The 15,273-nt window shown below is 37.6% G+C and overlaps 1 long non-coding RNA gene across 1 annotated transcript; it reads right to left on the bottom strand.

Moving 5' to 3' along the window:
- Nucleotides 1-605: 605 nt before the first annotated feature.
- LOC139704992 (uncharacterized) lies at nt 606-14,437 on the bottom strand. Its single transcript, XR_011706918.1, has 3 exons — nt 14,266-14,437; nt 9,870-10,045; nt 606-676 (listed from the first exon to the last, which is right to left on the bottom strand). It is a non-coding gene; the product is annotated as an uncharacterized lncRNA (long non-coding RNA).
- Between the last annotated feature and the right edge of the window lie 836 nt (nt 14,438-15,273).

Below are 15,273 nucleotides of genomic sequence, written 5' to 3'. Positions count from 1 at the left end.
CCTTAAAAGAGCGTACTACAGGGATACTGCCACATCGATGTTCATAGCAGCACAATTCACAATAGCAAGACTGTGGAACCAACCCAGATGCCCTTCAATAGACCCGATTTTTAAAGGAGACTCCAAACTGCTTGCCCAACATCTGTCTCCTTTCAGCCTGAAGAAGCCAGAACGATCTTCGCCCCCTTTCCTTACAGCAGTAAGGAGTTCCCAAAATTAGAGGGGGGGGGGGTGGAATGAAGCCAGATTTAAAATTAGGTAGTCAGTGTAGTTAGGTAAATCGGGTCTAATATCGAGTGAAATCTAAATGGAGGCCATGTTGAGAATGAATTCATGGAAAAGTTGAGCAACTCTCCTGGAATGTTAATGAAGTCCAGGGAAAAACCCAAGGCCAAAGTCCATCCCAAAGAAATGTTAATGAACAGCCCCAGCAGATTTAAAGACAGCCCATTCCAAAGCAAACTTGAAGATGCTGACTCGTAAGTGCCCAGATTACTTCTTTGGCCCACCTGTGTCCCAACCCTTTGGGCCTTCCCACCTACATTCCATCACCGAAAACTATAAAATGGAGAGACAACCGCACTTCCACGGATTCCACCTCTTGGGTCCCCTTCTTCCTCCTGGAGAAGTCTTTAAGTCTTTTCTGCTGTCCTTTAATAAACTTCTAATTTCTACTCTTAAAAAAAAAAAAAAAAAAGTCTATTTTAAAAGAATTGTCAGGCTGTTTTATAAAATTAATTTCAGTTGGAGTGAATTCATGTACCAATTATTAGTTTATAAGTATTTTTTGCTTAACCTTAGTTTTATTGTTATATTTTAGAATTCAGGTTTTCTGACTCATTTTAAGTGACTCTTTTATTTGATGTTTTTCATTTTTGGTTTGGCTTACTTTCTTCCCCCTGTTCCTGGGCTCTTCCCCCATCATCTGGTTGTTTTATGGCTGCTTCCACCCAAACTTTGGTCCCTCAATCCAAAACCAGGTCTTAGCATGGCATTTCAAACTTAATATTCTGGGTTCTTATCAGAGATGTTTCAGCACCAATCACTGAGACAGTGGTCAACTTGTTCAGTTATTATTTGATGTGTTTTTGTCTTTCTACTTTCTCAAGTCCACAGCTACATATAATGTCATGGTTTCAGGAAAAGAAATGACAACAGCTGTTTTTTTTTTTTTTTTTAAAGCCTTGTATCATGAGTGGATTTGGAAAAGTGTCATGTTAACCAGAAATCTGGTGGTTTTACAATATCATTTCTTTTTATTTTTAATACTGGGATTGAACCCAGGGGCACTTTACTACTGAGCCCCACATCCCTAGTCCTTTTAATTTTTTATTTTGAAACAGAGTCTTACAAAACTGCTTAGAGTCTTGCTAAGTTGCTGAGGCTGGCCTTAAACTTGAAATTATCTTGCCTTAGCCTCCTGAGCTGCTGGGATTGAAGGCATGCACCACTGTACTTGGCCTAGAGTTAATGTTGATATAATACTGAAATAAGGTTCTCTTTTCCTCCAAATATTTAACACCTTGTTCTCATATCATTTATGAAATTGTTTATTGAATTGCTAATTTTTGCCACGGCCACTTTTAAAGTAGCCTTGAAATCTTATTCTTTATATTCCCATTTTTACTATTCTAGTTTATATTGTCATACTGTCAACTTATATCTGGGTTGCTGCTATAGCCTCCTAACTCTTTCTTGGTCTTCAATCCCTTACACACAGTGCAGACAAAATGACCTTTATATAACACAAAACCAATCCTGTTACTTCCTGCAGTCAACATTCAATATCATACCAGTCCCCTCAGGATGAGCCATTTAACTAGGTTTCCCATCTATCAGCTTCTTTATCTAACTACACCTCTTGCTATGCATCCCCATCACCCTACACTCTTCCAGCTCTAAGCATTTTTTTCCCTCATGCTGGGATTGAGCATCTAGCGCAAGCTCCACCACGTGCAAGCTCCACCACGCGGCTCAGCCCCCAGCTTGTCCTGAGGCTTTTAGCATGCCGAACATGCCTTGCTCTGTCTCATTTCCAGACACATGCTGTTCTTTGCCTCTACTCCACCCTGCTACATCTTGGATGACTGACTCAACCATTCTGCCAGTTTCATAAAGATATCACATCCTCTAAAAAAATTTTGTGATCTTCTTTGAGCCCAGGATAGGACTTTCTGTGATATTATACTGTCTTACACATACCTCATCATCACCTTAATTATGTAGTGTTGCAATTTCTTACTTACTTTCCTATTTACTTCTCTTCTAGATCAGAAACAATCTAAGATGAAATTTTACATTCAACTTCTTCCTCCCCTCAGAACTGGGGATTGAACCCAGGACCTTGCTTGCATATGCTAGGCGAGAGAGAGCTACATCCCAGGCCCTCTGTGTTCTACTTCTCACTCGCACATAATACATAGTAAATTTCTGTAAATATATTTCATACATTTTATTTATTTGTTTGGTTGGTTTTTAATATATATTTTTTGTTTGTTCTAATTAGTTATACATGAAAGTAGAATATATTTTGACACATCACACATAAATCGATTTTAACTTCTCATTCCTCCATTGTACTTGATGTAGAGTTACACAGGTCATGTAATCATATATGCATATAGGATAATAATGTCTAATTCATTCTACTATCATTCCTACCCCCATGCTTCCTCCCCTCCCTTCACTCCCTTCTGTCTAGTCCAAAATACCTCTGCTTTCCTCCCACTTCCTTATTGTAAGTTAGCATCCGTGTATCAGAGAAAATATTTGGCCTTTTGTTCTTTGGGATTGGCTTATTTCACTTAGCATATATTCTCCAGTTCCATCCATTTACCAGCAAATGACATAATTTTCATTCTTCTTTAAGTCTGAATAATATTCCAATGTGTGTGTGTGTGTGTGTGTGTGTGTGTGTGTGTCTCACAGTTTCTTTATCCATTTGTCTATTGAAGGGCACCTAGGTTTATTTGTGTGTGGGGGGGGGGAAGGGGGGTACGGAAGATTGAAAAGATTGAAACCAGGGCTGCATCCATACTAGCTAAGCAAGTGTTTTGTCACTGAGCTACATCCCTAGACTTTTTTATTTTATTTTGAGACAAGGTCTCACTAAGTTGCTCCTGCTAACCTCAAACTTGTGATCTTCCTGCCTCAGCCTTCCAAATCATTGGGATCATAGGCATGTCCTATCATGCTCAGCCATGGTTTTTTCTTCTTCTTTTTCTTTTTTTTTTTTGGTAGGGAAGTGAACCCAGGGCAAACAGTGAGCCACATCCCCAGCCTTTTTTTGTATTTTATTTAGAGACAGGGTCTCACTGAGTTGCTTAGGGCCTCACTAAATTGCTGAGGCTGGCTTTGAACTTGTGATCCTCCTGCCTCAGCCTCCTAAACCACTGGGATTACAGGCATGCACCACTGCATGTTTTTGTTTTTAATTGACATAGTCATACATATTGTGTGCATATTTTTTAGATCCAAGAAAAACATATTAACTATACACCATAGGTCAGACACTGTGCTAGGTGATGGGGATACAGAAGAAAGGCAAGATCATTTCCTTCACACACTTTATACTCTAGTGCAAGAGACAGACAATAAATCAACAAATAAATAAAACAATTTTAGCTTGTGTTAGGATTGGTTTTGCATTGCCTTTGATAGGGAATAATAGAAGGTCCTGCTTAATAAGATGGCCAAGTTACTCTGCCTTTGAGGAATTGACAATTGAAGCTAGGAACTGAAGAATAAAAGGATGTCAATCATATAAAAAGTTGAAAGAAGAGTATTCCAAGTAGAAAGCAGAACAAGTGCAAAGGAAAGAGTTTGGTGTGTTCTAGGAACACTGAGTGCAGAGGACACTTTGACTATAGAGTTGCAACTAACAGGCTAAGTACATGGTATGAAGTTGGAGACCTTAAGCTGGTGTTCAGATCATCCAGGGTCTTTTTGACCATAGCCAGGCCCTTGTTCTGTTCTAAGTAGCTGGAAATACTAGAAGGGTTTTAAAGAGGAGAATAGCATGCTCCAATTACATTTTAAGTGTTCACCCTGGCCGGGGGTGGTGGCACATGCCTGTAATTCCAGCTACTTGGGAGGATGAGGCAGGAGGATTTCAAGTTTGAGGCCAGCCTGAGTAACTTAGTGAGGCCCTAAGGAATTTAGCAATACCATGTCTCAAAATAAAAAGGACTGTGAAGGGGCTGGAGATGTGGCTTAGTAGTAGAGCACTTGCCTAGTATGTGTGAGGGTTTGATTCTCAGCAAAACATAAAAATAAATAAATAAAATATTATGTACATCTACAACTATAAAAGTAAAAAATAAATAAAAAAATAAAGGGCTAGGGATGTAGTTCAGTGTTATAGTGTCCCTGAGTTCAATCCTCAGTACCAAAAAAAGAAAAAGAAGTTCACTCTGCTTATGTTGATAATGGAATGCAAGCTTACAACAAAATTGAAGGGACCAGCTAGAATGCTATTGCATATTGCAGGAATTGAGGAGAGGAGAACGATGACTTAAATGGCATTGTTTCAAGTGAAGATGGAGAATGAATTCAAATTATATTTTGAACAATTTGGACTGACTGATGAATTGGCTATGAAGAGTAAGGGAGAGAGAAAGGTCTGGGAAGACTTATAGGCTTTTGCTTGAGTAGTGAATAATGTTAACATTTATGGAGAGAGAGATGATGGAGAGGAATAGCTTGAGGAGGTACAGGGAAGTCAAACATTCTATTTCAGCTGAGTTTGAGATGCTTGTGAGACAACAAAGCAGAGGTGTCAAATAAGAATTTGTATATATTAATCTGGTGATTAATTACCATGAATTTGATGAAAGGTGTAGTTTTCTCATATAAGTGTAGATGTCATTATTCTATGGAAGAAAGAGTAGTTATTTAAAACCAAGATCTAAACTATAAAGGTGCTTATTTGTTATTAGGAATGTTGCTAACCCATTAGCTAGGATATATAGATATTCATATTTTTGTACAAGAATATGTATTTCCACACATTTGTGTATATATATACATATTTGCATTTACTTCTGTATTTTGTCTCTATATAAATAAATAAATACACACACACACTTGTGTGTGTGTGTGTGTGTGTGTGTATAGTGGGGATACTGGATATGGAACCCAGAGTCTAGGGCATGCTAAACATGTGCTCTACCACTGAGCTATATCCTCAGCCTCTATCTTTGAATATTGAAAACCATAAACTCAGGCTGGAGATATAGCTCAATTGATAGAGTGCTTGCCTACACAAAGTCCTGGGTTCAATCCCCAGTGCCACAAAAAACAAACAAACGAACTAAAGAAAATCATAAATTCACCCTGATAGGTTCAATTCTAATCCATTCTAGCTCTTCCTATCCATATTTATACATTTCTTCTCCAACAGTGAGAAATTTGACTGTTAATATCTTCAATGGTCTACGAATTTGCTGATCTCCATGTCTAGCTTATCTCCTGACACTGGTTAAATTGTCACTTTGCTAAAATACCCTCCTTATATAGGCCCTGGACCCCATGAAGCTGCCTTGTAGCCAGGAGGGAAGGAAAGCTCATTTTATTTATTTAGGGTCTGCACATGAATTATTTATTAAGTATATCCTTTGGTACTTTGTTTTGTTGCAGTTTCTGTGTGCTGGGGATTGAACCCAGGCTCTCACACATGCTAAGCACTTAATCTACTACTGAGCTACACTCCTACACCCCCAGTTCTATTTTGTTGCTATTCTGAAAATGCATTTATTTTCAATTTATTACTTTTTTTTTCTTTTTGTACTAGGGATTGAACCCAGGGGTGCTTTACCACTGATATACATCTCCAATTCTTTTTACTTTTTATTTTGAGACAGGGTCTCACTGAGTTGCTCAGGGACTCACTGAATTGCTGAGGCTGACTTGGAATTTGTGATCCTCCTGCCTGAATCACTGGGATTACAGAGGTGCACAACCACACCAGGCTATTGCTTATATTTGAAAAGGCCACAAACCAAGCATTGTGGCACACGCCTGTAATCCCAGATGCTCAGGAGGCTGAGGCAGGAGGATCACAAGTTCCAGGCCAGCCTGGGTAACTTAGTGAGACCCTGTCTTGAAATAAAAAATCTGAGGATGTATCTCAATCGTACACCACCTCTGGGTTGAATGCCTAGTATTTTAAAAACAACAAAACAAAACAAAAAAATCCTCCTCTAGCTGGACATTTAATAAGCATACACTTACACTTTCTTTTTAATTTTCCTCTCCTTCCTCCTCGCTCCCCACCCCCCTCTCTTTTTCCTTTTCCTCTTCCTAAGGGTTTGCTTAAAGGCCAGCCTTAAGTAACACAGAACACAGAACCACTAGGACTACTAGGCTAGCCCCAAATCACTTTGGCCTCTTCGAGGGGTCTTACAGACCAAGAAAAATGTGGGGGTGGGGTGGGTTTCTCTATAACACAACCCCCACCCTTTTCCTTCTACACAGAAAGCAGTTCAGAGTTGAGCTTCTGAATAGCTGACAATTCATTAACTGCTGAAGTGAAAGGTGGCCTTGAGATATTTGGTATATAAATTTAGCCGTTTCTACAGAGAGAATGAAAAAAAAAATATGGCTCGATGCTGATCAGATGCTGCTTGTTTCTCCTTACACCATGGGGTTCTGTTCTATGTCATTTCCTTTGAAGTCAGTGGGAGCTCTGTGCAGGACAGCAACACAGCAACACGAACACCGGCTTCTATACATGAAGGTGAGAACTGCCATTACGATAAACTATTGGGCAATGTGGCGGAGGGAACATTGGTTTAACACACTTGGTGGCTACCCTGCAGATCCCACTGTCTGTGAGAGCTTTGTTCAACTGAAGCAAACAAGAACTTTTTGAATCTTGACATACAAGGGTTCATTCAGCAGAGCATCCTCTCTTATGAGAGGAGGCACAGTGCTGGGCAGACATTGCAGTTTTTAGCCAGCACACTGAGGGCATTTCTCTCACATTCTCTCCATCTGTAAAGAGTCTGTTTTCAAGACCCCAAAATGATTTTCTATAGATTGTGGAGATGTATAAATATTTTTATGGGTTTGTACTTACATAGAAAGGAGGGCAAATTGCAATCATGCAAAAATAACCAGGCCTTTTCAATATGGAAAGAAGTCATTCTTTGCAGATTTTTTTTTCCCCTGAGGGGGTTACTTGGTGAAAAGCAGAGTTTGTGATAGAAACAATGAGAAAAACTTTAACCCCAAGAATGTATCTGAAATGGGGCTGGGGATGTGGCTCAAGCGGTAGCACGGTAGCTTGCCTGGCATGCGTGTGGCCCGGTTCCATCCTCAGCACCTCATACAAACAAAGATGTTATGTCTGCCAAAAACTAAAAAAAAAAAAAAAAAAAAAGTGTTAAAAAATTCTGTCCCTCTCTCTCCCTCTCCCTTTCTCTTTAAAAAAAAAAAAATGTATCTGAAATGAAGAATCATGTACATTTGCTTTCTACCTCAGGAACATTAGTTTGTTCATTATCTACAGACTTTTCTCCTCTCTCCCCTGTCACAATTGACTTATGTGTCATTTATTAGAATCCCCAATCAAAGGATGGTTTCAGTTATTATTCTGCAAACATTGGCATGAGTAGAGGTCAAAGAGAAAATTTCTCAAAGTGATTTTTGTCCACCTACCCCATCCTCTCACTTGAAGTTTTTTATTTTTTTAATATTTATTTTTTAGTTGTAGTTGGACACAATATCTTTATTTTATTTACTTATTTTATGTGGTGCTGAGGATCGAACCCAGGGCCTCGCACTTGCTAGGTGAGCGCTCTACCATTGAGCCCCAATCCCAGCCCCTCACTTGAAGTTTTTGATTCCTTCATTCTGCTCCTGTCCCCAGGCTTTTGCTTAAGCTGTACCACACACCCAGCTTTCAGGTCCCTCCCTTGCAAGCACCCCTTCCAGGGTAATGCCCCAACATTTTGTACTTGTGATTTATCCTGCCGGACAGCATTGGAATGGAACAGACATTTTCAACTTAAAATGTTGAATTCTTTTTTAGAAAACCTGTAACCACAGGTTACTGTAAAGACAATATTTAAATCTGCCAGACTGGATGAGATCCCCAAAGGAGGAAATGTAGATGGAGAAGAGCAAGAACAGAGTTCTAGAGTACTCCAAATTTAAGAGATTAAGGAAAAGAGGAGAAAACCAGAAAAACATTTCTTGGAAATCACTTCGTAACAGCAAATAAGGAGCAGCATCATTCTTTGAAATAATAGTTATAATATAATATTTATAAACTTTTCTGGTGTATAAACAGTCCTTAATTTATTCAAGCAGTTCTCTATTAATAACTTCTGTTTTTTCTTTTCTTTCTTTTTTTTGGTGATACTAGGAACTGAACTCATGGCCTTCAGCACATTCGCAAATGCAGGCAGGTACTCTATCACTGAGCCACATCCTTCAGTGATGCTATATTACTCAGGCTGACCTCAAACTTGCATTCTTCCTGCTTCAGCCTCCCAAATTGCTGGGATTACCCAACTTTAATAGTTTCTTAATTGGTGCTCCTCCCCTCAGTTTATCCTTATGTCAATTCATAATTCATTCCATATATTGTTCAGGTTAACCTTGGATTAATCTTAGTCATTTGTGCCTGGATGAAGAGCAAAAAATTGAATAAACTTGGATAAGTATACTATATTTTATTTCTATGATGACATATGATATAGTTATTAAAAATCATGTTGAGGAATAATGTTGACTGAATAAGATAATCCCAATTTATCCACATAACAACATACACACACACACACACACACACACAAAACAAACTGGAAAAAAATGCTATATGTTTATCCATCAAAAGTTTAAATATTTCTGGATGAGGGTTTCCAAGTGATTATTATGTTTGTTTTGATCTGTGTTTTGCATTTAAAAAAAAGCATTTTTAAAAGTATATTTTATTTTTTTGTTTGTGGTGCTGGGATCAAACCCAGGGCCCCATTCTTTAAAAAACATTCTTTAATTGTGTTGCTTTACAATCAGGAAACCAGTTTTGATTTTTTTTTTAATTGCTTAAAAGTATAATTTTTAAATATCTTAATTTAGTAGTCAAGACCCTTCTGATTACATAACCAACCTACTTACTCAAAGTTTTCTCCTACTTGACACAAACTCTTTGTTTCAGTTAAATGAATCTGATCTGATCTGCTCAAGGTCTCCTAAATATACTCTATACATCTAGACTTTTTTGAAGGCTGGGATCCTTTTATATCCCACTTTTCCTATAATTTGTACAAATTCCCTAAAACATTAAGTTCCATCTGATATTTGTTCTTAAGAACATGAATGATGGAAAGGGTCTCCAAAAACTAATGATTGTTATTCATTCAGCATTTAGCACAGGATACTTTGCATTATTATGGTTCTTTTTTTTTTTTTTTTTTTCTATGAACCAGTAACTTATCTTCCCAACTGGCATTTTTATTCTCAAAGGATCTGTTCTGGGACTTTGAGTTCTTGGTATTCCCCGTGACGTCCTGTTCCTTGTTCACAATAAGCATGCAATAAACACTTGTAGTGGTTTAAATCCAGGAATACTTCAAATAAACATGCTTTTTAAAATGTGAAATAACTCTGGATCTCTACATATGTTTGTTATCTTCTAAGTGCTTGTTGTAGAAATAATAAAAATTCAGCAATTAATTGATTGTAAAAAAAACATTTTAAATATATGTAATTACCAACTATTGCTTAAACATTATTTCTTCCTTCACCAAAGGTTATTGGTATTTTTTTCAGAGAATGTTCTTTTCTTATTGTCTCCTGAACAATGTAGCTTTTTTTTTTTTTTTATTCCCTGGTCCCAAATAGGACCTCCTCTTGTGCTCTACCTTTGTAGGTGAAATACCTCCTGCTTCAGTGAAATCCATTTTTCCAAATGCATTTCTGTTGGTTTAGGGAGCAACTTGAGGATTCTGCACTTGGCACCGTTCTATTTCCTTGGCATCTCTCCATAGTCACCATTTAAAAAGCTCCTGGTCTGCAGATTTTTTCTCCATCATATACTCTGTGGAGATTAGAAAAGGATTGTATTACATTGGGCTTGAAAATGTGATGGAAAATGAAATTTGCTTTACCAAGAAAGGAAGCTTTTGAAACTCAAATTATTCTACTAGGACCCTTACACAGGGATAGTTTCTAGTGAAGTAAAAATGTCAGATATGGTGTAAGTTCCTTATTTAGATTGTCACTAAGTAAATATCACAATGTTTAAAATCACTCACACTTTAAAAGGTACGGGGGTGGGGGTGCAACTGGGTCAGAGGAATTCTAATGTTCTATAGCACAGTAGGGTAACTATGGTTGACAAAAATTATTTTTAATTTTTTTTAATAATTATGTGGTACTGGGGATTAAATCAGGGTCTTAAGCATGGTAGGCAAGTACTCTATTACACAGTTACACCCCTGGCCCAACAGTTAATTTTATATTTCAAAATAGCTAGTAGAGAAAAATTTGAATATTCTTAACACAAAAAAGTGATAAATGTTTGAGGTAACAGATATACCAATGACCCTAATCCAATCATTACACATTGTATACATGTATTGAAATATCACACTATACCACACAAAGATATACACTATGTTAAATTAAAACTTTAAAAAGATAAAAACACTCAAAATAAAGGCATTTGTAAAACAATATGAATATGGATGTACATGTTTAGTACATATGTAGCTCAGTGGTAAAAAGCCCCGGGTACAATTCCCAGTACTGTCAAAAAAAAAAAAAAGTCCTGGATTGGTAGAGCACTTGCCTAGTATGTATGAAGCACTGGGTTTAATCATAAGTTCTGGAAAAAAAAATTTGGGTCAGGGATGTCCTGGTTTGTCAGTGCCTTAAGCAGTTATCTTATCTACACATTAGGCTTTGTATATGTGAATGTAAATGCACAGATAAAGGCCTGATAAGCAGATCATCTGATCATTTACAGTGGTTTTATCTGCATGGTTGACCATTTCATAGTTAGAGAAATAGAGGCCAGCAAAGTCACACAGCTAACCCGTGGTGGAACTGAAATCTATCTCCAGCTGTCTAACTGCAGATTCTGCATAGAAAGAAGGAAGGCAGTGGAACTGGTCTGTGGTTTAGGATTTTTACTGTATTTCATCATTGGCATATACACTTTTGTCTAATTGGGAGGTGACTAAACGCATCTGGGTCTGGTTGATGTGTTGGTTGAAAATTACTATTATTACAAGGATGATTATTATAGTATTTAGTAATTATGCAGTGCTTTATACTTCAAAGAACTGTGCTTTATAATCATTTATTAGCTATGTCTCACAACTTCTCTATGGTATAAAGATGCATTTATCATGGGCATTTTGCAGAAAGAGAAGCTGAGGCACGGTAAGATGGGCTGCCATTTTGATACATAAAAAGAGTGAAGGTGAAATGCAACCCCTTAAATTCCTGACACTCATCAAATAGCTCAATCTGGACAACACAAGTTTAATTAGTTTATGACTTTTAGAGGATAGGCATTAGTTCTAATACTTTTTTTTGAAATTTAATTACAAATTCAATGGAAAAGATGGTAAAAAATTGATGACCATTCCCTTTCAGGTCTTCTACTTTTGAGCTTTCACTGCATTTGTGTCCATGGGATATTTTTGTTCAAATTCAACCTTGCTATCTCCTATTTCTCCATGCCAGCACAATTTGACCATAGATTTTGGTTTCCAGTGTCAATATTATATTGCTTCAGTTTGCTTTCATTGTCTGTGAAAAATGCCTCTGCTCACCACATGCTTAGCACTCTTCATGATAACTGCTTCTTTTCTTTTTTTGTTACTGGGGATTGAACCCAGGAATGCTCTACTGATCTATATAACAAGTCTTTTTTGAGACACAGTCTTGTTGAATTGCCAAGGCTGGCCTCAAATTTGTGATCCTTCTGCCTCAGTCTCCCGAATAGCTGAGATTACAGGCTACAGGCGTGCACCACCGTACCCAGCCTTCATGATAACCTTCAATAAATTCAAACTTCATGCAAAGATTATATGGGAATGATAGAGTGTTAGATGTATGACAGTTTGTACACTTCAAAAATGAATGTGATAAACATGTCACTGTGACTTGAGGTGGAATGGGGAGGGAGACGAGAAGGATCTTTGTGGGTTTATTACAGCTCCCTATAAAAGGTCTGGAGAAGATGTATGCATTCCTCTATAAATTGAGGGTCTTTCAGGTGGGAGGCAGTCATGGCTGTGGCACATGGGAAAGGCTCAATAAATATTAGTTTAGTGGTTAAGAGTGTGTCTCTGGAGACAGATTGTCTGGGCTCTAATCCTGGTTCTATCACTTGCTAACTACCTTTAACTAGCTGAGCTTGTGTACCTCCAACCAAAGCAAAGGAGAAAAAAGGAGGGGGATCATACCTCATAGGGTTGGTTTTTGTATAATTTATCTAAGTATGTACTATTATATTTTCTATTTCTAAGGTAGTTGAAAAATATTAGCTTCAACTCTATTAAAATTGTCAGTGATAAAGACATTTATGATATGATGCCTGCACCTGCCTTGCTTGTTTTGAAATGGTACATCATACTTCACATGCTGCTAAGAAAAACAATTTAAAATCATCTCAGAATACATTGGAATAAATAGTTGTAAACACATGAAAAATCTATAAGGCAAATTAATTTATTTTTATTTTTTTTAGCGTTGGGGATTAAACCCCAGGGGTGGTTTACCATTGAGCTAAATCCCCAGCCCTTTTTATTTTTTTGAGACAGAATCTTGCTAAATTACTGAGATTGGCCTCAGGCTTGTGATCCCCAGCCTTGCGAGTTGCTGGGATTACAGGTGTGTGCTATAGCGAGTGGCTCAAATTTTTTAAATTGAGAAATGTCATGTTTAAGAAAATCCCAATTTCTGGCTGGGCATTGTGGCAAACAAAAATAACTAGGGACGTAACTCAGTGGTAGAGCACCCCTGGGTTAAATCCCTACTACCAAGGACAACAACAAAACATATTTTTTGGTTTAAAACTCTGAGTTAAACAACACATTTGAGGGCTATTTTTCAGATCTTTGCCATATATACTTACAACTAAAACATATTCTATTCTGGTACACTGTGCTGTTATTCAAAGCAAACGTTTTTCGTTTTTCAAGCACTGTGTCAAAGAAGGGATAAAAGTTGAGGAAGAAAAAATATGATAGTCTTAAAAAAACTGTCAGGTCTGGGGAAATATGCAACAATGTCACAAAACTGAGTGAAAAATTCCATAATAAAGTGTGGAAACTAAGACTTAAGCTCCTGGTAAAGGATCAGGTCTATGTTAGAACAAACAAAGAATAAACAAAAAGCCCCATTATTTCAATTCTTGGGAAATGGTGGACACCCAAGTAGATGCCTCTTTTGTTTAACAAAATGCCTTAATGGGTTTTGGGAGAAGGAGCTATGCATAGACAGGGCCACAGCCAGGCTAGATCCTTGGAGGCTTGGGGTCTGTGCAACTGGCACCCCCTAGAGCAACATTCATATTGAATTCTTTATGAATGGTACCCCCTGGAATTGTGCAACCTGGTGATTGGTGATTGTGTCAATAAAGGTGGCCTGGAGTCTGTCCTTAGGTGAGGATTGAGAACTAAATCCTTCTACATAATAAAATAACAGGAATTTTAAGTCTTCCCTAGAGGATGAAGGCCAGGGTGAAAGGTCCTGTAATGGAGGAAAAAAAAAAAAAAGGGTTTGGAGAAAAGGTGTCTTTAGAATTAGGATGGGCCAACAATTTAACAACAACCTGGAGCCTATGAACTGGGTGAGAAATTTCTGGTAATATTATTACTTTATTTATCCAGGTATGTATTTATTAGTTGACGGGGATGGAACTCAGGACATTGCATATGCTAAGCATACCTCCTACCACTGAGCTACATCCCATCCCCTCAGAATTTTTAAATGAGATGCATAAAATCTTTATTTTTAAAGATTTAACCTCTAGGAGACACTGGCAGTTAAAAGACATATAACATTTTGGGGGGTCAGACTTTTGTGTGATTCAGGAGGTACCAGCAAAGACTTCTATGCTCAGGCTCATAGAGCAACACTTGCCTAAACATACAACATCACAATAACTTGCTTTTTTTCTTCAAAAAGCTGAAAGTGCTTATACTTTTATTTTCTCCCCTGACATTCCAGTGTGGGAGGGGCAGATTTATGATAACATTATTTATAGAAGGAGAAATTGAAAATAGAGATTAAATCACTTACTCAAGGTTGCATAGCTGGGGTGGTAGAGCCCACACTGGAATTTGGTTCTCCAAGCTCCAGCCAAAGTGGAAAAAATGTGAGTTTTGCAATTAAAGGGATCTTTGAACGATCCTGTTTCTGCTTCTTGAAAGAATGTGGTCTTTAGTCCATTACTTCACCTAAGTCTTGGTTATTCTTATCTGTAAAATAAGACCATAAAACCTCATAGCAGTATAGTGAAGATTAATTTAGTAAATGCATGTAAAGCTTTGGCATAGAGCAGTTTTAAAGATTTGTTACATTTCCAACTTAGTATTATCTGGTTAAATTTCAATACAAATTTAAAGTAATAAAAAATAATCTTCCATTAAATCTGATTGTTTTTCTAGCCTTATCTTCCACAGAGAGCAAAGCATTAAAAAAAAAAAAAAAACACCACACCAATATGTCATTTAATTATTGGGAAGCATTTTGCTTCAGTAGAGTTATTCCTGTAAGTAGAAAAACAAAAAGGAATACATGGAAGATGAGCTATTTGAGTGCAGTGGTTCTCAAACCTGGGGGACCTGTTAAAACAGATTGCTGGGTTCCACCCCAGAGTTTCTGGCTCACAAGGTCTGGGGTGGGGCCCAGTAATTTGCATCTGTAATAAGCTCCCAGGTGATGCTGAGCTGCTAGCCCAGGGACTACACCTTGAGAAGCCTTAGATGCTTCTGGGAAATGTTGGGGATGGGGTCCAGCAATTTGTTTAACAAGTCCTTCAGGGTGATTCTGTATTACTCTCAAGTTTGAGAACTGCTGGCATAGTGCTGTAAAGTGTCTGAGAAAACAGACTCCTAAACAAATAAATTAATTAAAAACAAAACAAAACAAAAACTAGACTCCCTTTCAAATCCTGACTGTAGGATTTATCAATTAGGTGACCAGTTTAAATGACCAAAGGCTAGCTCCTCTGCATCTTCCACAGAACCTAGCAATGTCTGTGTCAGAATTTCTCTTCCTAGCCCTTTAGGCCTTGGTAGAAAGAGA

Source organism: Marmota flaviventris, chromosome 3 (assembly GCF_047511675.1).
Source record: "Marmota flaviventris isolate mMarFla1 chromosome 3, mMarFla1.hap1, whole genome shotgun sequence".
Lineage (NCBI taxonomy): Eukaryota > Metazoa > Chordata > Mammalia > Rodentia > Sciuridae > Marmota > Marmota flaviventris.
The sequence above is the reverse complement of the archived record's forward strand: the minus strand, read 5'-3'. Positions and strand labels throughout refer to the sequence as shown.